This window comes from Camponotus vicinus, unplaced genomic scaffold (genome assembly GCF_025532165.1).
Source record: "Camponotus vicinus isolate PSW18456_S1 unplaced genomic scaffold, iyCamVici1.0 SCAF_4, whole genome shotgun sequence".
In the NCBI taxonomy this organism is placed as follows: Eukaryota; Metazoa; Arthropoda; class Insecta; order Hymenoptera; family Formicidae; genus Camponotus; species Camponotus vicinus.
The window spans coordinates 18,022,222-18,049,728 of record NW_028141976.1 but is presented as its reverse complement, the minus strand read 5'-3'; the positions used below and the strand labels follow the sequence as shown (position 1 = coordinate 18,049,728).

The following is a 27,507-nucleotide window of genomic DNA, read 5'->3' as shown; positions in this document are numbered from 1 at the left end:
CTTTATTTTAAAATGGAAATGAATTTTACACAATTTCGACACGGATTTATACAATTTATTGCTGAAATTACTTGAAAAACAATTTTCTCAGTCGAAATAGAACAACTTTCTAACGCAGCTGACGCATCATCACGTCAGTTTATGGATTGTAAATAATTATTGATATATATCAGACTGATTTTAAATGTTGAATCGAAATTCGCACGGATCCACGCTCGATTGGGGCCGTTCGAATGGCATAAAAACGATAAGAAAGCATCATAAAGCAGTTCTCTGTAATGAGAATCCATTCATTCGTCTGCCCGTTTCGCAAAAACCGGGTGCCCCCTTCCATTAAAAGTTGCAAACGATCTCCGCCTAATGAGATACCGAGACGTTAATGGTCGCTTTAATTGGGTTGTTAATTTTCGGAGATGAATTCATAGGTTAAAAATGCAAAAGCTAATAGCGCCGGGTGGGTGGAGTCCCACGGATTAAATGGGCTATTTTCAGACCCTTTGGCGCCCGCAGACGAGGCCGCGTTTTTACAACAGACGCGCTCGCATAGTCGGATCTCTTTTAGCGAGCCTTTCGAAATTTTTTTTATATAAATTAGGAGATTAGATCTCCCGTGTGCGTGTTTATATATTATCAAAGCAACGCCGTTCGAAAACGCAACAAAGAAAACTATCGTACCTATAATGTCGCTTTCAGGTTTTACGAAAGTAAAAGACCGCTTGTATCAAAAATATAATTTTCAAATATATCTTTTAATAGAATTTTAAATCGATCGAGCGTTTCAACATCTTTCCTATAATTCTGATGCTCGATTTATTCTCATTGAATGGCCACAGTTTAACCAATTCATTTTCTCGAGGTTCGCGTGTAGACGCATTCCTTTCTCTCAAACGTCCCATTGTGTTCGAATACGCCCCTCTTTCAGCAAAAAGCTCGACGAGAGATCGATATAGATAAAAAAGAAGGCAGATAGAATACGACTGCTGCGGGCGCCCGCGCGTATCGCGCGTCCAAGTGTGAAATCTCGATTATCGCACGAACTTTTCCGTAACCCGCCCCGAGAAATTAGGCGCAAGGCGTATCGAGGCGGGGGTGGAACAGAAGTGCTCCCTAAAGGGTCCTCGCGTAACAATGAGCGGAAGAATGCGGCGAGACCAACTAGCATTAACGACGCTCCATTGTCAACGATTATGGAGAAGCCATTATCTCTTATCCGTTGGATTTTTTTCCTTTCCTTTTTTTCGAAATATAAAGGGATATCCGTTGAAGATCGATTTCACATAGCAGTCGTGCGTCCCGAGAATGAGCGAGCTCTATAATTGCAACTTGCGACGATGAGAAACGCCGACTATCGAGCCAGCCGTTATGTAATAATAATTAAAGAAGCGAACATGCGAATTATATACTTTCATTAAAACATGATCAAAGTACCTGTCATCCCTTGACGTCGCGAAAGACCGAGCGTTGCGCGTTTTTCGACGCGGTTTCAAACGTCGTTTCAAACGTCGATGATATCGCACGGAAAGGTTGATTGAGGACCGTCCGATTACTTAATGCCTCCAGGCGAGATACGCTCAATTTTCAGGTAAAATTACACGCGCGATCAGTTACAGACACGCCGTTGGTTTTGCGCGTCACTTGTCTATCAAATCGAAAGTATAGACTCGTGTTAGATGGAAAGGCCTGGCGGGTGTTATCCATTCTTGAGATCCATCAGGCTTTCTCATTGCTTTCCATTATCCCGCCAAGCGCAAACACATATCATGCATCTCAGTTGTCTGCGAAAAATTGCGATTCTACACGTCGATGATTTTTGTTTCACATCTTTGCAGAAAGATGACGGAAAGATCTCGACTTTGCATCGTAGATGTAGATTAGTAAGTTTGTGGTTGGCGTATAATAATTATTCGTAGGAATCATGACGACGAAAACGAGGAACGAGGATAAGATACGCGCGCGTGCGCGCGGCCGTTCCACAAAATTTAACGCTAAACACTCCGTAATTAATACGTTGACCTCGCTGAAAACCGGAGGTTGCGGTTTCGAGCTGCTCGCTTAAGCCAGGCTCTTGCGAACACCACTATTACGGATTTTCTAAAGTCAAGCTTGTTCGATCGTAAAACCACTGACCGGAGAAGCATTTCGCCGTTGCTCGAATGCGATTTGTCCCCCTAAAGTGCAAGAGCCGGACCGTGAAACAGAAGAACTGTCCGACAAATGCGCTGGAAATTTCCGGCGATTCTTGGGTCCCAAGTTGCGTTTTTATCGATCATCGAAAAAATCCTGGAAAATTTCTGGACGTAGAAAACGATATCACGATAGACGATATCGCATGCCACATATACGAAATACATACCTCCATTATCGAATATCTCGTACCTTTATCTAATCGCCTGCTTCGGCTAACTCTTAAACAACAGGTCGAGAATCGACGACTGCTCCTCCGCACGCTGGATCCCACGAATCCGGCAGGCATTCAAAATATCGTTATAATAAGCGCTGACTACCGGCTACTCCTCGCGTGGCTTTACAGACTACAGCAGGCTACCGTGGAACATTCCTCCGCTATTCTAGCGTACGCCCCCGATGCTCAAAATTGGACGTGAATCGGCAGGGGCCCCGACGGCGGTAATTGCGGCACGAATATACCGTGGGTGCAAAAAACGTATCAGCATTCCGGACGCGCGGTGCTAATAGCAGACTGGCCACGTCATAATATCAGAAGCAAGCGAACGATAGCGGTTCCCGGTGCTCGCCCACCGGCTAATAACAATAATTAGCCTAGGGTGAAAATCATCCTACCGGGCGTTTTCATTGGCGCGGTGGTGGGCGAACTACGAAGGCGAAGTAGAGAGTCTAAAGGATGACTGATTATCCTACGAGACTTAAACGCGCGCGTCGCTCACGAGTTACCACCATCACGAACAAGTTTGACGCCTCTCGTGCTAGAAAAGGACGGTGATTTCGCGGTTAGACTAGCCTTAACGACCGCCACTAATTGCCGGAGTGAGGACGTCCATCGGTAATTTCTTACGCAAGTAAGAAATGTTTTGATGCCGCGCGCGTTAAGTATCATAATTAATTGCACCGAGGTAAATCAAATAAATCACTACGCTTTCTGTACGCGTATCATTCCAGGCATTATAAACTCGCGTAATTTTTCTTCTCTAGTTAGCATCGCAGCAGGAAAAAAAAACCATAGGAGTTGAATCCGTTTGAATTAAACTGAAATATCATAAAGCATGCGGTCGCAGCCGACTCGTAAATCGCGAACCGCGATGATCGATAGGCCGGGTTTATTCGAGGAGATATATCGATGATGCCTACTTCGGTGGCCGTTTGCGTTGCTTTCGCGACGGTGCTAAGGCGTTAAGTCGTTAAGTAATCGCTCGTGCGCAAGCGGCGTTACCGGACGCGACTGCTCGCTAAGAGATTACGCAAGTCGACGTACGTAAAAGTGCTCACCGAGCGCACCTGCATAGGATGCACGCGAAACGAGACGCATGTCGCTGGATACCTAATTCGATGCACTCGGCCGCGCGACACCGACTCACGCACGTGTTGCGTAATCCTGGGTTTACGTCGTGCTCTTATCTAAGTTCAATAGCTTCTTTATTGACGCACCTACACCGCTGGTTTCCGTCGCGATAAAAAAAAAACAAGAAGGAAAAAAGAACCTAGAGAAGATGGGCGAAGAAGTCGATCGGACGTGAAAGAAGGGAGCGCATACTTGTGGTTGAACGTGCGTAGCGAAGATGGTCGTCTGGTCGTGGTGAAGATAACGGATAAACGCGATGACGTTAATTTATTATTGTGCTCGGTGAGTCAAGCAAGACGGAATCGAACGTGTATCCGTGACGAAGGTGCTGTTCCGGAATGTATTACTAAATTAATTTTACGAGACTTGTTTCTAGAGGATTCTCGATACGCGATAGAAGAACGAAGAGGAGATTTATTTCTAATTAATTATGTTAATTCATTATGCTCCTTCTCTTGATTATTCAGTACCTTAGCGATTTATGACCGTAACGCAGTAGTAATGCGCCTCTTCCAACTTGGAAGCTGACGCAACGCTATGTATTTTTTATGAGTCGATAAGAGCGGCTACCGGTGTTCATTATTCTTCTACATCGTACGATTAGTAAAATGTTAATAACCCGCTACCGTCTAGAATTTAAAACCTTGTTTACTATGTATTCATGCTCGTCGTTTTTCACCTCGGCGGCAAAAATACTAACAGGTATAAAACGATTTAATACGCGATTTATTTTATCCCATAATTTACCTTACGCCATAAATAGAGGCTGGAGGCAGCGCAAGAAGGAGTCTGCCAAGATTTATTCGAACGAGACCGGGGTCGGATATTTCGGCGATGAAATCGTCGAATTTCGCAGTCGGCGAGACGCGACGTGACGCGAGGCGACGCGACGCGACGCGGCTCGTTACCATTCGGGTTAATTGCCCGGCAGTGGCTGCGCCCACTCCCGGGCCCTCGGACGTTGTTATGCACTCGCAGGCTGCACACGACGGCGCTGACGTGGTCGTTTACGCAGTGTTGTTGCACTCACGACTCGCTCGAACGTGGGGCTGCTGCAATTATTCGCTGCAGTTTCGCGTTCCGCCGGAGTGTCACGGTGACGCTCCGGCTATGCCCTCCAAACGTCCGATGCATTCAGCTCGCTCATTATGCACCTCCAGCTCCCCTCTCCTCCTGGCCGCCCGCACGCGGCTCGCAACTACGCTTCGTCGCATTCGCGCTTCTTTTTGGCTTTTTGTTGCTCGTTACCAGAATGAGCCTATTTTACTGATACAACAATGACCGTTCCAGGGACATTTTTATTTACATTTTTCATTTACTCTGAAAATAAAGTGCTTTTATTTTTTTTTTTCGAATGTATGGTGGCTTCCAAGAAGAATGCAAGTCGATTTCTTGGTTTGAAAATCCGGGAGGGCATTACTCTCGAAGGTTGTTTCTTCTCACTCTGTATTTCTCTCTCTTTCTCTTTTTCGTCCTCCTCTACCTACCTACCTCTTTGCATAAGTTTATTCAGTGAACAAAGGAATCGCTGGAGCGCACCACGAAGTCGAAATTTGGGCGCTCGGAGCACTGCACCATGCAGCATGACGAAAAGGGGAAGTGAGTGAATAAGTACATCGGGGAAAGAAAGGAAACGCTTATTGACGCCTCAAGGAGGAAAAGAAGAGGCATCGTATACATTTCTTACTCTTTGTTGCCTGCCCATTTTCGACAAATTTTATATCATTACAACGCGTATCATCATATTATTGATGCCATCTTCCGGAATTTATCGACTCGGTTGACCAGCTGCAATAATCGAGAAACAAGCGAAAGAGAGAGAGAGAGAGAGATGCCAAAAAAAACCTCCGATTATTGTGAGATTGACATATTTTGCAGAATATTACGTAAATAATCGCGTAAAATAATTTGCTTTCTCAACGCTAAAGAATCCCGCCAACCTTCCGATTTCACCTTCACATGCAAGGCTAGCCCGATTAAAATTCACACCTCGAGCTCTACGCTGTTCTACTCTCCAACCACGAAGCTCGTATATCTTTCGGCCTTTGACATCGACGTGTTCCGGGCGGCGTGACGAGATTCACACCACCCTACTCAGCTTTTGGAAGCTGAAACCGCCGTTCACTGTCTGGCGCTTCCAACGGCGTGCATGTGCCGAAAGTACACGTGGGTGTGCGCGCGCGCGCGGCACGTTTGGGTCGACACTCACGTATGTAGATGCGATAGACGCGAGAGATGGTCGCGATGACTGCGTCATGGACGGTTCCGGCTAGTGGTGCGCAGTTCCCTTTCGGTCCGTGCTTCGCTCTCTCTCTCCCCGCTCCTCTCCGACGTCTCCCTCGCCCTCGCCTCGCGCCGGTGCGCTCACCCTGTGATACGCGTGCATACGTACACGCAAGTCCGGCCGCGTGTACGTGGCCTGTGCACGTGTACCGGTATGTACACGAGGCTACAAAGCGTGCCACGTTCCGGCGGGCGTGCTTCCTCCGGGTGTCCGCTCCAGTGGGCCAAACCAACCGGCCAGCCCCAACCAGCTCCAACCAGCCGGTCCGACGACCATTGAGATTACGCGCGCGCTCTCTCGTTTTCTCGCTCCTTCTCTCTCTAACTCGCTTTCTTTCTTTCCCTCGCGAGACTCTGGCCTCGGCTCCCTCGACTCTCGCTTTTTCCTTTTGATTTGGATGTCGCGATAGCCCGCCTACACTAGATTTCTCGTACAAGAGGCGAAAGAAAGAGTGGATTCATTTAAGGGGTTGCGCGCTGTCGAAATCAAACGATTACCACTCGTTTACTCCGTTGACCGTAGCAGTTATACAAGCTAGAATTGAGTCATCAATCACAATTATCGTCGATTAAATAAAAATACTAAATATCTAGCACGGATTGATCATTTTAAAAGTATAGATAAGTAAAAATTGAGATCGGAGATGTTGAGTAAGCGACCCCTATTTATCTTTTATCGCGGCAAGAGTCTATCGAAATCTGTACCAGCCAAAGCTGTGAAACGTTGTTATCAAAGTTTTCGTCTTCTTCTCTTTCTCTTCCTTTTTTCAAGTCGAACACAGTAAAAATATGAGATTCGCCAGAAAAAAGTTATCAGCGACTTCGAATAAGGTTAAATCCCTCGTATACATACATTTGTCGATGGATTTCGTGGAATTTGAGAGATTATGTCATAGTTGGTCGACTATGTTCTCTCGCGCGGCACGTGCATCGTCGATGTTGAGTCTGCGGAGAAGAGAGCTCCGACACGCGTCATGGCCTCACGCGTGCAGGCTACTACTTTTATCATTTTATGCGGGGAGAAACGCAATCGTGCTTGCGATACCAAACTATATTCAGTAAGCTTCAAGTTATTTATAACATGTTTTTTAGCTTGCGACACAATTATCTACAAAGATTTTTTCACCTAGAAATTCTCAAATAAGTTAAAAATATCGCTCGCTTCGCGTATTTAAATAATTAATTGCCATAATAGTTTTTAATTTTAAACTTTATTTCGAAAATGATATCCTTTTTTACGGATGATATCGCTTTGTATAAAGCTGAAAGACGCACTTCTCATCGGCGATGATAATTTGCAATTTATCAGCCCGGATACTTTGTTCATCGACTGTACTCGCGGTTCGTCTCAGCGGGTCATCCACGGATGACCCACGTGACGACCCCGCCGGACGGATAGCCGCGATGCCCCCTGCGCGCACGCGATAACACGCACGGCCGTAACGGCGTGTTTTTCGAGCCTCTCGAAGAAATAAGGAGCCGAGTCGGGGTCATAGGTCGAAGATACCGGCGCACGCAAGCCGCCTTTATGCGCTGCCGAATGGCGGGATGACTCCGCCGCAGCGGTCGGCGGAGAAAAATGAGCGTGGAGGAGAAAGGGAGGGTATATAGATGTAGCGTGAGGAAGGGGAGTTGGAGGAAGAAAGGAAGAAAAAATGCGCGCCGCGGCTGGAAAGTCGGGATGAAAGAGAAAGAGAGGACGATGCTCGCTCGTGCGATGAGCGAGAAATAAATAGAAAGATAGATGAGCGAACGAATGAGAAAGAGGGAGAGAGATGGAAAGAGAGGACTGCGGAGAATGAGTAAGTGACGGGAGACGAAGAGGAATAAATAGCTTATAGAGGAGATATTTTAACCTAATAGCCCGATGCAGCACTGATATGGAGATGCCTGTGATATATTTTATATTTAATTTCAATCGCGCGAAACGGGCTTCGAAAGTGGCTACTTATGAGGACCGTCTTCATAAGACCAAGTTCGGAAACTGGTTTTTTGTCGACGTCAATGAATCTTACGTGCCATTCATATGCATCGATAACGGAGAAAATTTCTTTGTAGTATCCACACGCACAATCTGACGCATTCGCGTGTTATTTATTGCGCAGCGACTGCGTGATTTTCTCCAGTATGATAATTCTAATTTGCTAGATTGAGAGAAAAAGTCGAGAAATAAACCTATTGTACGCTATGTCCGGAAGTTTGTTAGCGATACGTTACAAATTTACGATAATTTGCGGAGAAGCTTTTTATATACACAATTGACTCAGGTAGAATTGCCTCATCCGCGGGGGTCATTTTGAAATTCATTCCCATAGGCGACAAAATGATAATGACCATTTCCAAGAATACTTACGAAGGCCGCATAGATAGCCGTAGACTAATGTTAAAGCTTCGGACTATGTAATTATTATCCATGACGTGTCCGCACATAGATAAGTCGATAATAATTACATACCCACGAAATATATCACTGCTTTCCAACTCGCCTGTTGGCTGAGTTTCGAAATGCGACGCAGTTCGATTCTCTATGACACGTACAATTTGGTCGACTTGCGTCATAACGCGTTATCACCGTTTTTTTTTCTCGTTGCCAGTGTCAGCTTATCGCGCAGATTTTCGCCAAAAAAAATAAGCACCGCCGAACTGATTGTATCATCGAGACGATTCGTCGCGCCAAGAGAAGAGATTTACGTCAACGCACGATGATATCGAAATAGTGCACCGTACTACATCATATCGAATCTAATCGGAACGCGACGAGAACCTTGACGAGAATCTTATCGCGTCGATAACTCTAAGATTCTCATCGGCTCAAACTTCTTTCACGAAAGATTGTCTTGCACGTGATGCGATAAGAAGAGCAACTAGCTCATAGATACCATCGTCGTGTCGATCGATAAATGCGCGATTACTAAAGTCTTCCCTCGGGCTTATTCTTCATGATTTAAGCTCAAGATATGTTTCTTACGCTCAAGATTTATCTTCGAATTTAACTCAATAAAACAATGGAAAAAATTCTTGAAGAAAATACGGTCAGTTTTTCATCTCGATAAATCTCGAAAGCTCCGGAAGATATTCTTCTCCTTGCATTTTCAACGACCTCGGGTTCATGCTCTCTTGCGACAAGTTGATCCAAACGATTCGCCGCGTATTGAGAAAATTATCGCCGTCCTTGCGATAATACGTACTCGTGCACTTTTGCACGCTGCGACTCAACAATGTCAATAATGAAGCTCCACCGTGACACAAAGACACGTGAACACTTATTAATCGCGCGTACATTCATTAACTAATAAACTAGCCTGAGGTCGAACCGCGAGATTATCGTATCCGGACAATCTCGTTGACGAGAAAGCCCTGCGTTCGAAGAACCTCGAAGAACTGGCAGGATCGATTCCTGTCGATTTCTTATTGCGAATCATGATGATATCGCGAGATGCGTGCGATCGAGGAGCGAAACAAATCGAGAAAACGTGACGACGCTCATGGCGATTTCAGAGAATCGATGTGTTCTTTTTTTGTTCCAAGATGATGTATTTTTAATCCCCTACACAGAATCTAAGATTTAGCATATGCATATGTTTCCCCCTTGTTGCTGAATTTATTTAAAAATAACACGAGAGGGAGAGATGGCTGAGTGATACAATTCGATACGTATCCTTTTTTTTCCCACGTACCGCAACTCTGTAATGCACTTGCTGTTCATACCGCAATGCACGAGTTATCCTTGACATTATTTCTGTACGTGCATTACCAGAATATTCGTTAATAAACACTTGAAGAATCTCTTGCAAAATTTTCACAAGATCCGTATATATTTTCATGTTTGGTGTTTCGCCCAATAATATATACTCTTCATTTAATTAATTTCTATTTAATTCCTATGTAAAGATTCTTATAACATGAGATAATCTGTTGAAAAACTAAATATTTAAAATAATATCAATTTTATAAGATTGAAGAGATTATCATATATTAGCGACTAATTAAATTTTAAAAAATCTGCATATGAATTATATAATATTAATAAATAAAATAATAATGTATAAAATTTTATCAATTATACATAATTTATACATAATTATATGATTTTTTTGTAAATTTAACATTTTATTCAGAATTCTGGGTAGCTCCTGTTCGTCAGGAGTTCTAATAATTATTCTTAAAACTTAAGATAAATCAAATCTAAAAGAGTTCTCGCGATTCCTTTCGAATCAAAAATTTTTAAGTTCTCAAATAATAAAGATTCTCTATTCGAAAAATGGAAAATTGCGAGAACTCTTTCGATTTCGATTTTAGCATTTCGAGTATTAAATATTAATCGTTAAAAATCGTTGTGAGTGGCTATCCAGAATACTCGATAGAATGTTAATTTTCCGAGAAAAAAAGTTTCAAGAAGATGCACCTGCGCGCGTGTCGCTACGACCTGTTAACCAACACGGAAGCGTGGCAAGCATTCCGTAACGGAAGGGATGCTCCCGATGCTCTAACCCCTAGAACGCATCGGGCCGAGGTTTCCTGTCGCAGGAAACGTTAAAAGTTAAAAGAGGGGCGGCCCCATCAGAGCATGACCCCGCGGATAGGCTCGCCTGATCGCGAAAAGTTAAATCGTTGTCGGTTTTATACCGTTTGCTCGTTCTGCAATTCTGCTCGTCCGAATTGCCGTCGCGTTTTTTCCACCGCACGCTCGATTTCATCGGATATTTATTACCTTCTCCCGACTGCGCGATTGTCCTTCCGCCGATAAACGCGGCATAAAAAATCGCCGTAAAAAGCCTCGGCTCGTAAAATCAGTTTTGTACGCCCATAAACGCGACGTTGACCTATCTACGCGGAAATTAATGCGCCTCGCGAAATCACGGCGGAACGTCGTGTACGAAATTATCGAAATCGCACAACGACGCGATCGAGGTCGGTTGGCAACGGAAAATCGCCGCTTGGAAGCGCGACGACGAGTTTGACGAGAAAGCGCCGACACGCTTCGATGCCTTCCGCGCGGTGCGCCAGACATCCGCTTTTGATTTCTATATCAGGGAACAGGTGGCCGGTCGCCCGGGCACCGGCTATTTCCGGTTACCGGTTTCCCGGAGATTTGCATTTGACGCGTCGGTCACTTGTACATTGTGGCCAACCGGATGAACCAGAAAGCTCATAATTAACTACCCAAACGATCGTGTACATCTTATCTCGTATGACCGATACTTTACCGATGCTGACGAAAGCGCGAGGAAATTTGTTCCTCGGTTATTCAATGTTGAAAGTTGGAAGATCGCAAAAAGTAATGACTAGCTTGAATTAGATATATCGTGTGACGCTTTAACGCGAACAAACTACACGAGAGGCTGCATAGGCCTTATGTTGCGCATTGCGCGTGCTTGTCGGTTTTATCTTCTAGTAAAGATGGCTAGCGATATTAATTCTCTGCCGGAGAAAACGTAATAATCAGCCCGTGATAAATAATAACGCGCTAGTTTTTACAATCGCCACGGCATGAGAAAGTTTATCTTACGCTGCTCGCATGTGTCCGGCGAATATAATGGAGATGAGATTATTTTGCTTGTAACGTGACGCACGAAACGGTGAATCATCTCACTTGGGAAATGTACAGAAACTATCTCAGCGACTTTCCAATTTATAATATCTTGTGAAACTAGTTATCACTCTCAATGGAATAGATAAGACATTAATAAATCATAGATAGTCCGAATAAAATGAAAAGAATTTCTTTCAATATCAAATAACTTTCTCGAAATATTTCTCTAGAGTCCTTTTCGGAAAAAAAATGAACGCAATTACGGACTCAGTCAATGGGGCGATCGATCGATTCGTGCGATTCAAAGAAAACGACTTGGAAGAGAAATTACGTCTTGAGGTCCACGAGGAATATTAACGACTCTCTCTATCGATGAAGACTAATTATCGGACGTGTATAGGCGCGCTAATGCGCAAATTAAAAGTCGGCGCAAGGAGATAGCGGCGACGGATTTCGAGGGTGAGTAACGATTTGGCCGATTACGCTCGCCCGATCCGGAATTGAGCAATCAAGGAACCGATTATTTTCTTCGCGCCGCGAATAATTGCCGCACTTTGATCCTATCCACCGTAAGTCATCGATAATTCGTCCATAGCCGGGTAATAAGCCTAATGACCGATACAAAATTATCGGCAGATCGTGCGAACGCACCAATCATATGCCTACCGCTTCCTCTGATTACCAATAATAATAATAATTCATCGCATTAATGATTTGCGGCGAATGTGCGTGCGCGTGTATTTTTATTCGCGCGGTAACAAGCTTACAACATTAGTATTCGCGACGTAATTACGTTTTTCGCAAAGTCAAAGTTTGCATAAATCATTTGGTATCCCATAAGGGCTAGCAATTGGCTCGTCAAGAGAGAAAACGTTTATAAGGGTTTATATACGAATATATATATTATAAATATTAAATTACAGGGAAGTAACTCAAAATGCACACAATGTATGAGTCTCCATTAAAATTTGATAAAATGATAAGGTCTACAATCGACTATAATCACAATTTCACTTCAAAGCATTATAAAATTGCAAAAATTACATACAAGAAAATATAAAAATTACATATAAAGATGAACGAATAAATTTATGAATGTAAATATTGTTTGTATTGAATTACAAATGATAGATGTTTTAATTATGGAGATTCAACAGAGATGTATAAAATATAGTTTCGAAAAATTGAATGGTGTTGCTAAATTGTGCACTCAATGAATCAAAGATTGAGAATTATTTACGACTATGAATATCGACTTAAAATTATTCGTCAAACGGTCACCTATAAATACAGTTTAAAATGTTGAATAAATAACAAGCAATCTTCTTTCGAAGCGCCACGGACAGAGAACGCAGCCATATCCGACAAACAACTAAGAGAGCAGCTAGTCATCATTTTGCGTCTCTGATGATAATTGTATGGAAATATAAAGCACGGTCCCACATATGCGAAGAGATGGTTGCCGGCCATTTATTTCAATACCAATCTTGATAATACCGGTTGCCTTATTATACACGCGCGCGTTTGGCCTCGGAAGAATACATACCGCAAGAATCATCGCCGCAACGCATCTTGAGGAATGATCGAGTTATTATCTCGCCAGCGAAAGAGATTAAGCGCTTCATAGATGTGCAATTAGTACGCCTTACCCTATCATTTAAATTGCCATGCCGATTAATACGGGTGTCTATCATTTTCTTATATTCGTGAAACTCTACTTTACGAGAATTCAAAGCGTAAATTATAAGGCTGCAGTGTGTGTGTTCACTGACCGTTCCTATTTATCATTTAGCTGCGTACGATCTCTATATAATGCTCTATGCACTCATTGCAACTATCGTTGTAATATACATGTAATACGCGTGATACAGGTTATTCTTAAAAAAACAATAGCGATCAAAGATTCAAGATAGCGTATCAATCTCGTCAGTGAATGAACGATTCGTCGCGCTTAATCCATGAAGAGTGGGAGAAAAATCACCCTTTCAGCGGAAATAAATTCCAATGCGGATCCGCAGCGTGAGCAGCGTGTAATGAGGGCCCGTCCGATCGGATTGCCTATTCAGAAAAATCCTCGGCACTCTCACGAGAAACGGCCACGCGAGTTGGTCGTGCCGCGAGGTTCCGATTCTAAACGGTGATTCATGGTGATTGCTCGTGGCGCTCGGAATAAACGAAGAACAAAAGGGAGAACCGTAGAACACCACGCGACCACCTTTAGAGAGCCTGGGCTTTACGGTCTGTATATAAATACCGCCACCATCGGGTACTGATATCCGCTAGAAACGTAGGTGCGCTTCTTTTTTCCTCCCCTTTCTCTCCTCGGCCGGTTTCATCCCACGAGTTTAATTACTCTTCGATGGTTTTATCAAAGAAATCGTGCATTCAAGCTTATTTATGAATACTTTGGTCCACGTTGCGAGCCCTGCGAGAGTTTATGGCAGTCGTCGTAATTAATATTTGTCGTCCTTACTCTCCAGCTGACGCAACGTCCTTATAACATACTGCATATCCAACCGAGAGCTCAACAATGAAACGATCTTCCATGTCATGTCGCTTAAACGATCCCGTCGTTCCAACGACAAGTATAATATCTAGTTAAGCCGCGTGCATCAAAGTTTCGAAAAGTTTTCTTTTCTGCGATAAAATAAGCATACTGCATATCGTTTCGCGCCGCGTTATATCCGTACTATCTAAATTATTTTGAAAAGAAATATCGTTATAAAAATCACGGACATTTGGGACACATTCGACATGTTTTTGCCGTAAAATGAACGAGAAATCAATGATATTTCCATTTGGTCTCTCGTTTATAAAGATGCGCTCTATAGTTTTAAAATGCGTTTCTAATTTTTGCAAGATTTATATAAATGCATACGTTGTTAAAAATTATAAATTATGCATTTCAATTAATAATTTTATATTTTATATCGTAATCGTTCGACTTAAATGCATGTTAAAGGTAACTCGTGGTAGGTGCTGTAAATACAGCGGAGGATCAAGATTAATGCGGAAATGAAAGCTGCGGCGCGGGGCTTGTCGTGAGGTTTTTAATTAGTCGTTGCAGGCGCGGCGCGTGAATTACGACGACGAGTCAGACATCGCGCGCTGGTAGTTCCACCACCGAAAGAATTATCATCAGCCGGCGTACGAAAATGATTAATTACACGACAGAGACATGACCTTGCTTGCTCGCTTCAGAGGCGCGGTGCGGTGCGATACTTATCGGAATGATTTACATCACTGTTAAAATCGTTGACGCGCGACACGACACGACACTGCCCAGAGAAATTATGGCAATTAGACGTGGATTTACTTGATCTAATCATGATCCGATCTCGTCCGATACGGCAATCATGGCTCAATCAAGAACGCAAAAATCGAGGACTTTTTGTTCATGACTTAAATCCGACCAATAAATAATCCGAAGATTGAGTGATTAAAAAAGTGGTGATAATAAATTTTCTGCTCTAAGCTTTGATAAGATATTTTACGTCTTTATAAATAAAATCATATTTATAAATTGCAGAAAATCTTTTGCAATAAGAAAATAACAATAAAAATAAAAAAGAATAACATGTATTTTAAATGTTTATACGACAAACGTACAACATTGATAATTAAATGAACTCGAGAAATGCATATTTTACTAACACATAGTTGCCGTTAAATATATTACACAAAAATATGTCCGCACGCCGTATAAATTTCCATAGATTTCGTGATAGTCAATTTCTTGCTCGGATTAACTTTGATCTTCTAGTTATGAAACACGAAGAATTAGTCCTCGGTCAGATCCGCTTTCTCACGAATCTCTCGTAACACTGAAAGATATCCTCGCCTGAGGGTGCACCCAACGCCTCGGGGCGAGCAATTAAATGTGATTATCCCTCATTAAGGATGAATTCAAAAGTAAAGACAAAATACGGAGAGAGAAGGGGGAAGCAGCACACGGTTGTTGCGTAATTGTGGGAATAAATCGTCGACGCATCTTCTGCATCTTTCGCGTTGTCCTCTTTCCATCCTCGATGTCGATGTAACATCTCCAACGTGCGTAGCCGCATGTATTGAAACGTTGCGTGCACCCACGCTGGAAATTGATCCACGTAACCGGAAGCAAAGCGTGTGATTACTAAACTCTCGCGAAAATGACCTGTGACGAGCATGCGTAACTTCTTTTGTTTTGTTGGGAGCATGTAACTCTCACAATCTGAAAATTTGACGTGGAAAGTTTCTTGTACAATTATGCAGATTTATATTGTCAAAATGTTTCATGCGTAAATCATTCGCAAATTAAAATGTTTAGTTCCACTATTTTGTAATGATTTAAACATAAGGTAAGACATCTTCCTTTCGTCGATCATTTATCTAGCGTGATAAAAAAATCATTCTTGTCCTTCAAAGATCAGATAGATCTTAACAGACGGGACTTCTCAAATTTATTATTTTAGCGAGTAACATTCTTTTCTTTATTAGCTGCCAATCTCCCGGTTAATTAATTATCAATAACAGACCGCATTAATTTTAATTAATAAATTCTTGTATCATGAGATGACGTAAAGATCATGTTATATATCGCGATTGCCCTTGCATTGGACCTCGCATTTTTTATCTGCCGTTATCCAGTGTATCATTATCACGACAGGTTGTTTGCCTTGCGAAGACGAAGGGGAGGTATTCCTACCAAATGTGTGCCGCGAGTCAACAACTCGATGCACGTGGTTGTTTAACTGTTTGACTTTCCCAGACCAGAGAGGAGCGGTCCTGGACGTATATATATATATCTACCTGCACTCAGGTTCCTAAAGTTCCTCAAATGTTGTCTCAGGCGGGTTAGATACCACAACATCGTACAGTTCAACGTCGTACAGTACAACCCTAGATAACGCAGCATTCCTCCTCGCGAGATTAGTCGGCTCTGATTCAAGAACATACCGCGGGCGTTAGAGACCCATCGAAAAGTCCTTGTCGAATCATATCTCGTGCTATCTGAATAATTTCATATCAGACTTTCGCGAAGGTAAGATCGCGATCGTTCGATTTTTGAATCATTGGCATCTCAATTGGCAACTCGCGCAATATTCCGAGGAAAAATTACGCACGCTGATTACGAGCGCACTTCATACGTGTTCGCGCACACGTATCGTGACTCGTGACAAGCCGACGTTTCTTCGATGGCGTCTCACCTTCGGCGTCTTGAGCCTTGCATGAATATGCACTCACGAACATTTTCATGCCGCGCAAACGTGACGTTGATGTGTGCTATCTAACACTAATGCGTGACTGTTTGAAATTTATGCTGAAAATCATGGCTGTTTATCTTTATTCAAAAATTCCCTTGATATGGATTGAATATATTGCAAAATTGCGACCTGCAGCGAGTAATCATTTGACTTCTTGTTTAACTGTTAGAATAAATAAGTGCTTCTCTCTTTCTTGACACAAAAAACAATAAAACATCTAATGCCGAGAACATTAATTATTAATTAGCTAATTTGGTGTATTTTGAATAAGTATAGATAGTAATGAGTGCTGCATTGCTCAATAATACAGTTGTTTCTCCATCGGATATAGACGGAAAATAATGAATATCTCACTACAACCTGACATCGAGTTACGGAAAGAGTCGCATCGCGAGAAGTCTGGTCTCATTTTAACAGGTGTACGCGTTATTTGATCAGTCCCTTCCCGTGCTATGTTTGTTTTACGTGACGTTCGTGCGTCCGACGAGAGTGATGGCCTAACGAATCGTAGAGAGGCCTTCTGACGCTATGGGCACAAATACGCTTATACGTGGCTAAGAAAAGGGAGAAAAGAAGGGGAAACACACGTTTTTTTCACGTTTACTTAGAAGCAGATGCATTAGAAAACTCGTGTGACGACTCTACCGATGTTCTTGATGAAGAGCGAACACTCGCTCCTTCTATCCGCGTATCAATCGAAACGTCGAAATGATGCCAACTGCGAGTTTATAATTTAAATGACTCACGTGCATCGATGATTTCATTCATCGGCGAACGTGCGTCAGGTTTATGAAATATCCCATTTAGATTAGCAATAAAAATCTCAAGTAATTACAGCGATGTTTCCAAGAAGCTATACTTTTAATTACAGTATCGCTTCTAACATGCTTTCTTGAAATGCATGTTTTATCAAAAAGCGGCAATTGCCATACTCGCGATAAGCGAAATGTGTTTTAGAGCCACGAGGTAAATCAGCAAACGAGTTTGGAACATTCTACCCTCCTCGAAGAATCTCAAACCTCGAAGAGCTTTAGCTCGGCGCCGTTCGCAATCGACAATCAGGAATCTGAAAGCGGCACGAGATTTCGTAATAAAAATGATCGAGATCGCTTCGCTCCCAGATAAGGAGGAGCGTCGAGGAATCCAATGGGCGAGGCGATTAAGATAAGGTTTGCCTGAACAGTATGCCAGATACGGCGACGCAAAGTCATCCTCTCACGTGTAATCGGGCCGTCTTATGACGCCTTTTGCGAACCGCGCACAATTATTCTGCCTATATGTGTAACTCTGTAATCTTCAGATAAAATCCGTCTTGTCGCGCGACGAATGCTTGCGCCATTACGCGAGACGGAGATAACCTAATCGGCGTCGTAAAAAATGCACTTGGAATGATGCCGTCGTATCGCCAGCGTGATATGGCGCCGTTGTTGCGCCACAATAATATACGTCACCCACAATTTGTAAATTCGGAGCGCGCGTACGTATTTGTATTTTAAAACACGTTCGTTGAAAAACACGCGCATTTTCTTTATATATATGAAGCTTAATACTGATATGCTCGCTCATTAACATATTCGAAAACGCAACCTTGTTAACGTTGACGGCTGGTTGCACCGACGCTCATTAACGCCGTCCCTAGTCAAATCTTTTGCCTCACTTGGAGTATGTTCGAATAATGAATAGCTAATCACCAGCTAAGGATATTTAATCTAGATTATAAGTGTGGAACGATTAAAAGATATCGAGAAGAATAATATTTAAATTAAAATATAATAATATTTTAATAAAGATATAAAAGGAGACAGGAAATATAATAATAATGATGTAACATGGTGGCACTGCAGTGTGGATGCATCGTGTTGTCGTGACGATATAGCATAGTCATTATCAGATTTACAACGTTAACCGGGGACGACGCCCGCAATTTTGCACGGTGTCCATGAAAAATTTCTTAATTTCGCCGAAGCGATCGTGTCGTAGTCGAAGGAAGTCTTCACGGGTGGCCCATTACGTTCCTCAATGACAGCAGATTATCCAAGGATCCTCTTAGGACCAGAGAGCCACAAGCGGCCCACATAGCCGATCTTTGCCTTCGGCTCTTGCCCAGAATTACATCGACCCTAATTTCCTTTTAACCAGTATTATCGTTTCCGCTATATTTCTCGCTGATAATTTGTTCCACGGGACAGGTGCCGAAATGAAAGACCACACGAAGTATTGCCGGAAGGAACTCTAGGAAGCTATTCGATGTTATATAAAAACATGTCTTTACTGCGTTTAAATGATGACGCAATTTCCGCCAGAGAAATTCTACCTATATATGTTTCAAAATTAATTGACAATTTATATTTTTTTTTCATAAGATCTATTTTCGAATTTAAAAATTATTATATTATAAATTATTATATTATTATCTAATCTTTTTCAAAATTTACGACTTTATCTATTATTTTAAATAATAATAATAATTGAGAATAAAAAGCAAGCAAGCCTCACTTAAAAGAGATACGTACGATCGTACAAGTTCCGAAGACGTGACAGACGAATGCTTTCCAGCCCTTTGCGTTCACAAAACAGAAAGAGTAATGCCACGTAGCACGAAAAACGTTAAAAATAACGGAGGCGGGCGCGCGAGAGAGGTTGCAGGTGGTCGGTGTCGTTATACCCTTTAAACGCGGGTCCGTCCTCACACAAGGATCCGCGGACGTGACGGTCTCGGTGCTCGGGGCGTCACAATTTCGCACAATTACAGATTAGCCACACTCACGGATTCGGCCCACACCTGTTGGGCCTAATCGCCGTCAACTATCTTGCATCTCAATTCGCCGTGGCCCCGCGGAATATTGATTTTTTGCCGGCGATTTTTACGAGGCGGAATATAATGTCTAACGACAGCGGATCGCTTGCGAGGGCTCTGCGAGCAGCCGCTGTTCCATCGCTTGCGAGAGGAGCACGAAACCGAAACTACGAAATTATCGCGCACGGTGGTCCTGCCACACGTAAGCGAGAACTTCGTGAGTCTAACAGATTCGTTTATTCATGCCCGGGTTTTAGATTATAGTAGCTAATTATTATGTTGCGAGCGACGGCAAATTTCCAATCGAGATAAAAGCCCGAATCTTCCGAGAAGACCAGTGAATAGAACTACAGTAGCTATTTTCTGAAAATAGGGGCCCATTAAAACCACGCGTCGTCTGAGTCCTCGATTGCTTTAATTAATAAAAATAACGAAGAGTTAATAACGCTGCAAAAATGCAATACTAGAATATTTGCAACAGTATAGTTAATTTAAATAGTATAGTTAATTATAATATTTACATGATGCATTGAATAATATTTTAATTATCTGAAAAATCAAAATGTTATATGTGATTTATAATGCGTAAAACTCGATTAATAGTTATGAACTGTAAAACTTTGACAACATGATTAATGATGATCTTAAAACGGGTCGAGAGATATCCTAGCGACACATCGGTGGAGGATACATTTAGCATTGTGACGTCAATCGTCACGCAGGAACCAGGAAGGACCTTCATCCTGACAAATGATGCAAGTCGGTCTTCGAAAACGGACGACTCGGAATAATTATACGTGGCTCCAGGAATATGGGAAGCTGGTCGACGGAAAGAAAAACATCGCGCAGGATCTAAAGCTTGAAAAATTAAAGTCGAGTGTCGCCCGACCGTTGTGTCGCCATGCTTAAGCGGATCCCCTGACAAATGGACGAGGCGAAGAAGAAAACGAAATCCACACTAAAGACGAAGAAGATGCCACGTTTTGACCGCATAATAGAAAAGTGAATACAAATAGAGAGAAAGATTTAGAAAAATTTTCCACGGTATATACAATATATATAAATCAAGATTTTTTTATATATTTCGACGTATAAATTATTAGATATTTTATTTCCCATTTTCGATTATTTACTATAAATTAAAAAATTAAATTTAAAGTTATTTAAATATAATATGTTTTTGTAATAAATATTAAGACAAAACATGTTAAATCTATTGAATATAATCTTAATCAAGTTGCATAATATACGATAATAATTGTGCCGATTAGTAAAACATAGATGATTAAATAATTATTGCACGATATTAATAATTAATATAATTAATATAATTAATACGAGCTTGTATATTTTTTTATTAGTTACATCTTGATTTTATATTCATGTGCAATAAAGTGCACTTTATTTACGACAAAGATTCAAAATATACGTTCTACACTTTATAGTTGAGAGCGAACGAAATTAATATTTCCAAATTAATATATCCAAATTAAAGCCGTCGTACTCAAAAAATAGTACACACATTATAACATATTATATTTCACACACACTCTTTTTGTATTTTATCTTATATAAATTAGATGATAGTTTCTTTTCATCTAATCAGTGTTTTCCTTCAAGTTTTACATTTACATTTCATATCTAATCAAACGGTTTTTTTTTCATTACATAGTCAATACAACAAACATAATTTACTGGATGCTCGATCGCGCAAAAAAGCTCGTCTAGCAAATAATGTTAGAAAAATGATGGTTATTTAGTGTGTCGTGCATGAGGGATGTGGTGACTCATTATCGCCGTCACGGTACAGCGTGCACGCAAGTCGGCATGAGAATGAAAAATACTGCACGACCGCGTGGCAGACTCAAATGTACACAGTTAATCGTGCGTAATTGTTTCCCGGATTTTTTTTTCGCCAGTCGGCGCTTTAAATAGGACACCTTTTTAGAAATTAGACGGATGACTAATCGACTAAGGGACTAAGACCGATGCCACAATTTGACTGATGATGCGGGAAAGGCGGAAATTCGTGTGTGCACAATTAGCGGCTAAAAGTAACCAGCAAAGGGAGAAATTTGGGTCTGTTTGTATAAGAAAAGTAGCAAGTCTATCTTTCTCGGTGGAGAAGACATTTAACACTCCGTGGCAATCATAGACATAGCATTTCATTACTATTTGAACGAAACGTATTACATGTCTAACAAATTAATTTCTGTTAATACGTTTGAAACAAATTATAACGATTTAATTTTAATCATAATATTTCTGACAATTACATTTTGAATCTCTTTTTTGGTCCGGAGCCAGTGCGCTTAATGGAATATACATCACTGATTCGCCCGGGTTCGTTGCGTCCAGGCCTTCAATTGAATTCGTGAACGCGGGCGTATGTCGATGAACACCGGCGCGATGTGGTGCAGGGTGTCTTTGAGTGTGTGTATCGGAGTGTGTCGTGGAGGATGCGCGCGAGGGGTCCGCCGAGCGAGGTAATGACTGGAGCTTCCTGCCGTTCACAAACTGCGAAAGAAGGGAGACGTCCCCCGTGCAGGATATCCGACATTTAATCTGATTTCTGGATTACACATCGCCGTGTGGACAGCGGCGGAAAGGAACATTCTCGCACCCTACGGGCCTTTCTCCCTTTTCGTCTACCTCCTTCCCAGCCGGGTAAAAATAACTCGATGTCATGTAAAAGACAACATGACGATAATCTGGTTCAGGCGAATAAAGAAAGAAAGAGAAAGAGAGAGAGCAGCTCTGAGCGAGCCTAATTTTAAATCGTTCAATCGATCGAAGATTAAATTAAGATCAACGCGATTACTTCCAATAATCCGAGCCTGTAATTAATATAATGCGATAAACATCTCTGAAAACATTACTCGTGTACGCTCGTTGCATCGCACGCCGATAATTTACACCACGACTCGAGTTCTCGCGGTTATTGTGCGTTACCGGGCCGCGTGTGCTCCTCAGACTTCCGGTTTCACGACAGACTCTGGATAGGCCTCCTTCCTGCAACCGTGGGAGATCGCGCGATCTCTCGACGCCGCGCGTTTCTTCTCGCGTAGCCGCGCTTTAATTGGCAGCGCTCGGTGCAGAAGCGAGGACGCTTGCCGTTATATCAGCGTAAAAATATCTAACGTTATCTAGACGGAAAGTCAGAGAGAAAAAGACGCGAGGAGGGATGACTTTTTCGGATCGTCTTACTTAATCGCGTCGTCGCTCTCACACGACGATACGACTCCATGCGCGTTCATTCACGCGCGTGCTCTGATAATTTTTGCACCCGAGTATCACGTAGCCGAGATTAGATTTCTAAAACGACGATAATTCCTCAAGGTTTCGGGCGATACCCTTTGAGGCTTTCGTGCTTTAAATCTAGTGCACGCGCTGATACATATCGCTCTCTACTATGTAAGAAGATAATGTATCAATTTTTTATTGACACATACGAAACACTTTTTTTGCGCGAGAAATATGTGAGGAACATGCCCTCGACTCGTTACAACACTTTGGGCACTTACAAATGTTGAGCAATTTAACGCGTGTGGATGCGAACGGGATTTAAAGAGATGCAGGCCGTCGCGCACGACCACGTGCATCGGGGTGGGGGTGGGGATCGGCGTGCGTCGCGCGTTGTCTGTCTCATGAGGACGTTTCTCATGCAGCCGCGTCATTATGCCGCCTATCCGGCGTTCCCGGAACTTCATTAAAATGTATTCTTAAATCAAAATAGAAGCCTCGCGCGGTCTCTTAACATGGACAAGAAGAGAGAGAAGCAAGATGCACTTAACCATTAGCGAGGCGCGCGTCTCATCTGCGAGGTATTCTACAGGTAATTTTCTGCCGACGTCGTGAATGTAGAAAATCTATCGATATAAATACGGAAGCAAATCTTCAATGTAGATACGGAAGAACTCTTAATGATGGAAAATTCACGCATAAACATAAATATTAGACGCGATAGATGATGAAAACAACTCTCTCCTTGATTGATCATCCTCTACGGATTAGAGGAAAGATTGATCGATTTAAATTAAATTGTATGTATCGTGAATATAAGTTGTGAATTATTTCCATTCTCCTTTTGTTATGTTGAACAAAATGCGGTTCTTTAAATGCGTCGTTCTTTAGTCGCCAATGATTTGCATTGCACCGCAAATCAAGATGTAACGTGATAAAATGGAAATTGTTCGCGACAACTAAACAAATTCCAACGTAATTAGAGATTGAAATGTTTTTCTGCTCATGTTTGTTTTGCTTGTTTTACATATATAATTTTTCACAATTTTATCAAGAGGAATAACGATAAGAGTAATATTGTAGTAATATTTTAAAATACGTTCGCTTGTAAATTAACACATAGTAATAGAACGTTAATTAATATAATAAGCGTTATCTAAATACTTATGTTTGAAAATAATATAAGCTGTAATATGTATTCATATGTATCCATCAAAAATAAAATTCTCATTTAATCCGGCTGTTTTTGAAGCGTGAGAAGTCTACGTCAATTAACTACGTCGATAGTGAAATGACGAATTCGATCATTCGCAATAATTTATTCGACTCGGTCAACGTCCCACGAGCTCGGATTCATAATGCAAGTATACGGTGGATGCCCGTGACATGTTCACATGACCCTTTTCCGCGGCGTCACAGTTCTCATGAAACACTAGACGCATATGTGAATGGGAGACGTGTCGTTACGATACTTCCGGCGGATAACTGTGCGACACGAACAATATCAGAACGTAAATAAAAATATGCAAAACTCTGATAAAAAAAAAGTCGCTTACTCGATCGTTTTTTATCAAAAAATATATTATCTACGATACATATATTACAAAAAATATATTATTCAGATTATAAAAAAATAAATAAAAAATTTTTTTTAATTATTACAATTAAACAGATTGCATTAATTTGCTCATTGTAATAACAATATATGTTAAACAATTAATACATTATTTAGATAATAGCTACATAAACAAAGGAAGGAATTAATTAAATAAATAGCTAATAAGAATGTTACATCTTGTTAGTATCTTTATAATACTACTATTATTATAGAATTTTATTAAAATATGATTTAAATCTGTTACTCGTCCTTTTGATAATTTAATAAAATATAGTTTTAACGAGAAGCAATTTCTATCATGTATGCATATTTTATTCATCGATTTCACCTAGCGCAGTCAAAGTACAGACGCCTACACGGGATATCGTGGGATCAGACGAGCACTTGAATCATCAACGGATATTGCGTAATCGGGAACATAACTCGCATTAGCTCTGCGGAGAGTTAAACTTGTGCTAGTAAAGGAGACGCGGAAAATTGTCCAAATTTCCCAACAATCTTGAAACGTAACGAGAACAAATATCTTATATAATTAGACGATGCATCCATAGACGAGCGGTGAAATTGCACAGCCTCAAAAGCCGGGAATATCCGCGGAAGTCAGTTTCGTGGGAGTAGACGTCCCAGAGTCGCGGATATTACGCAGTGGCGATAGTCACGCGAGCAAAAAGAAAATACATGGAGGACGTTACGGAAAAAAAAACTAATCGTAGTAAAATTATATGGAAATTATATGAAATCTTATCCGCAGACAAAACATTCAAACAATAAAATTAGAATCGTTACGAGGTGCGGCGCAGTCTTGACAAAAAAAAACTACAGCAAGAAAACTATCAGATGTTTACGCAACAGCAGACCATAACCTACCTTAAGAAATCCGCTGTTTTGTCTGATAATGAAACACATTTCGCATACATAAATCACGCAAATGACGTCTGCGAGTCAATCGGTCTTTTTTAGCAGAACTGGTATTTTAGTTATGCTATTTGTTGAGACTGGAAAATTTTGAAGACCATAGATTGCAAACGATTACTATAAGACTAGGATCTTCTCATAAAAAATGTATAATAAAATGTATATATAAATATATATAAATATACTAATTATATTCACAAAGACTATATTTGAGCGCATGTATTATTATATAAATGCATGTATAAATTACAACATATAATTAATATAACAAATACATAAATCAATGTATTTAGCAAGTACATCAATGTGTGTGTTAAGCATGCTTAGTTAGAGTAAAATATTCGTAAAGGAAAAACCCGCACATCATTTTATTCAAACAACGAGTGATAACGCAGCGCGATTGCATCACTACAAAACTGCAGACGTCGTTTCCGCGCGAAGAAAATTTTCCAATGTTAAACGATGAGCGTTACGTAACGCTATGTGCAAACAAAAAAATCGCGCCGCCCCTCTGGTGCTCTTGAAACCGCTGCCAGTTCGCAATTATCCGCATGCAGAGTTAAATGCTCCGTCAAACAGTCGCAGAAGAGAGCTCGGCGGCAGAGTGCTATTTGCGTAAATGCTTTTTGCAGAAACTCGCCTTATCCCTCTCTCTCTCTCACCGCGCTTCCCCGACATCGATAACCCGCGGGCAACGCGTATATACGCGGAATCTGCCGGTTGTTTCGTGATACGCGTTCAAGTTCCACGACCTCCCGACCTCTTGCGACACGCTCTCCAGGGGAGGATGGTAATTAATGCCGATAACGATTAACGCCGCGACGCGCGTATCGCCCGATTAGCCGCGAACCGGCACGTGACACCCTCCACGGACTTTGAACGCCTCGTTAAGATTGTTTACCGCGCTTGATACGATCGCGCTCGGTCTCGTCGGTTGCCGCGTAATTTATAGCGGTACGTCAATACCCAGGATAACGCGTGATTACGAAACTGAACGGGGAAACTTGGCGTGTAATCGAAGCGAAACTACGGAAACTTTGAGCATGACCAATCGCTTGACGGAGGCGCAATAAGCGCGAAAGTATAGCCACTCTAGCGGCAGCTGGCATGGAATTTGTATTAGGTCATGCATATAAGAAGATGAAGACTCATACGCGTTACAAGTTTAACAAACGTTTAATCATTATTATATATAAAGAAAAATATAGTATTTATTAAATAATGTGAAGTATTTAAAGGAAATCGTTAAAGAAATCACTCAGACACCAAGATAAAAGAGAGACTTGGGTGAGATTTTGGCCGACTTTCGCATATGATTAAACTTTTCGCGAGCGATAAATTGCGCATGACTCGACGATAATAATACTAACTATTTTTATCGTATATACGACAAAGTGCGATAAGCGTTTCTCAAGAAGCCTCCCATGAAGAACGTTGCGCTGCACGCGTTGAGCTCTCGGAGCAAAACAAAATTTGGGCCACGACGCGGCGAGACGAGGCGAGTCGGCAACGCTCGTTAAACCATTAAGCGACAACACGCCTCCGGGTTATCGTCGTGCTAATAAAGTCGGGCATTGTGGATACGCCATGCCGATAAGCACCGTTTTATTTCTCTCTCCCGGTGGCTCGCCCGATACAGTTCCTTCAATGTAAATCGAGCGATCGTAAACCTGAATAAATCCGTTACTATCGAACGACCAACGGAATAATCATAATTCATAAATCCACGCACGCGACACGATTACCCGCCTACGCTTCTGCGGCAATTTTTTTTCGTTCCGAGATCTCTTCTCGCACACGTGTGCGTGTGACGTTTAAAAATGCATCTGGAAGATAAAATTACGTGACACAATCGGTGTCGCGTTCTCGCGAATGAGTCATGTAGCCTCAGCGGGTGTTTGATCCACGCAAGAGTCGAGTGACATTGATAATGTTATCTCGATACTCATCGCAAAGGTGCGTAACACGTGAGCCTATCGCTGAATCGAAATAAAAAAAAATATCGATATATCAACGAGCTGACACAAGACGCGTGTGGGATCGCGCGTATCTCATGGCGCGTATAAATTTTTCTCCAAAATATCGATCCCGTATATAAAACTTCCAGTCGCATACAATGTGAGTGTATATTGCTATCGATTAATTTAAATAATTTGAATGTGATAAAAAGCTTAATTTAAAAATGATAATAATATACTGTTTAATATATGTATAACGGAGTTTAATACAATTGTTAGACGCGTTATTCTCTTATCGCGCGATCGACAGTGTTTGCTACATTTCTTTAACAAGGTGGAGAGTTTTCTCTATCCGAGGGACCCAACCTCGTTAATTTACATG

General features: G+C 41.7%; 2 long non-coding RNA genes across 2 annotated transcripts in view; one reads left to right on the top strand and one right to left on the bottom strand.

Moving 5' to 3' along the window:
• LOC145970898 (uncharacterized) overlaps positions 1-27,507 on the top strand; it is a 161,010-nt gene that overhangs the window by 17,496 nt on the left and 116,007 nt on the right. The window lies entirely within an intron of this gene.
• The window catches only part of LOC145970899 (uncharacterized), a 174,207-nt gene that overhangs the window by 145,889 nt on the left and 811 nt on the right, over positions 1-27,507 (bottom strand). The window lies entirely within an intron of this gene.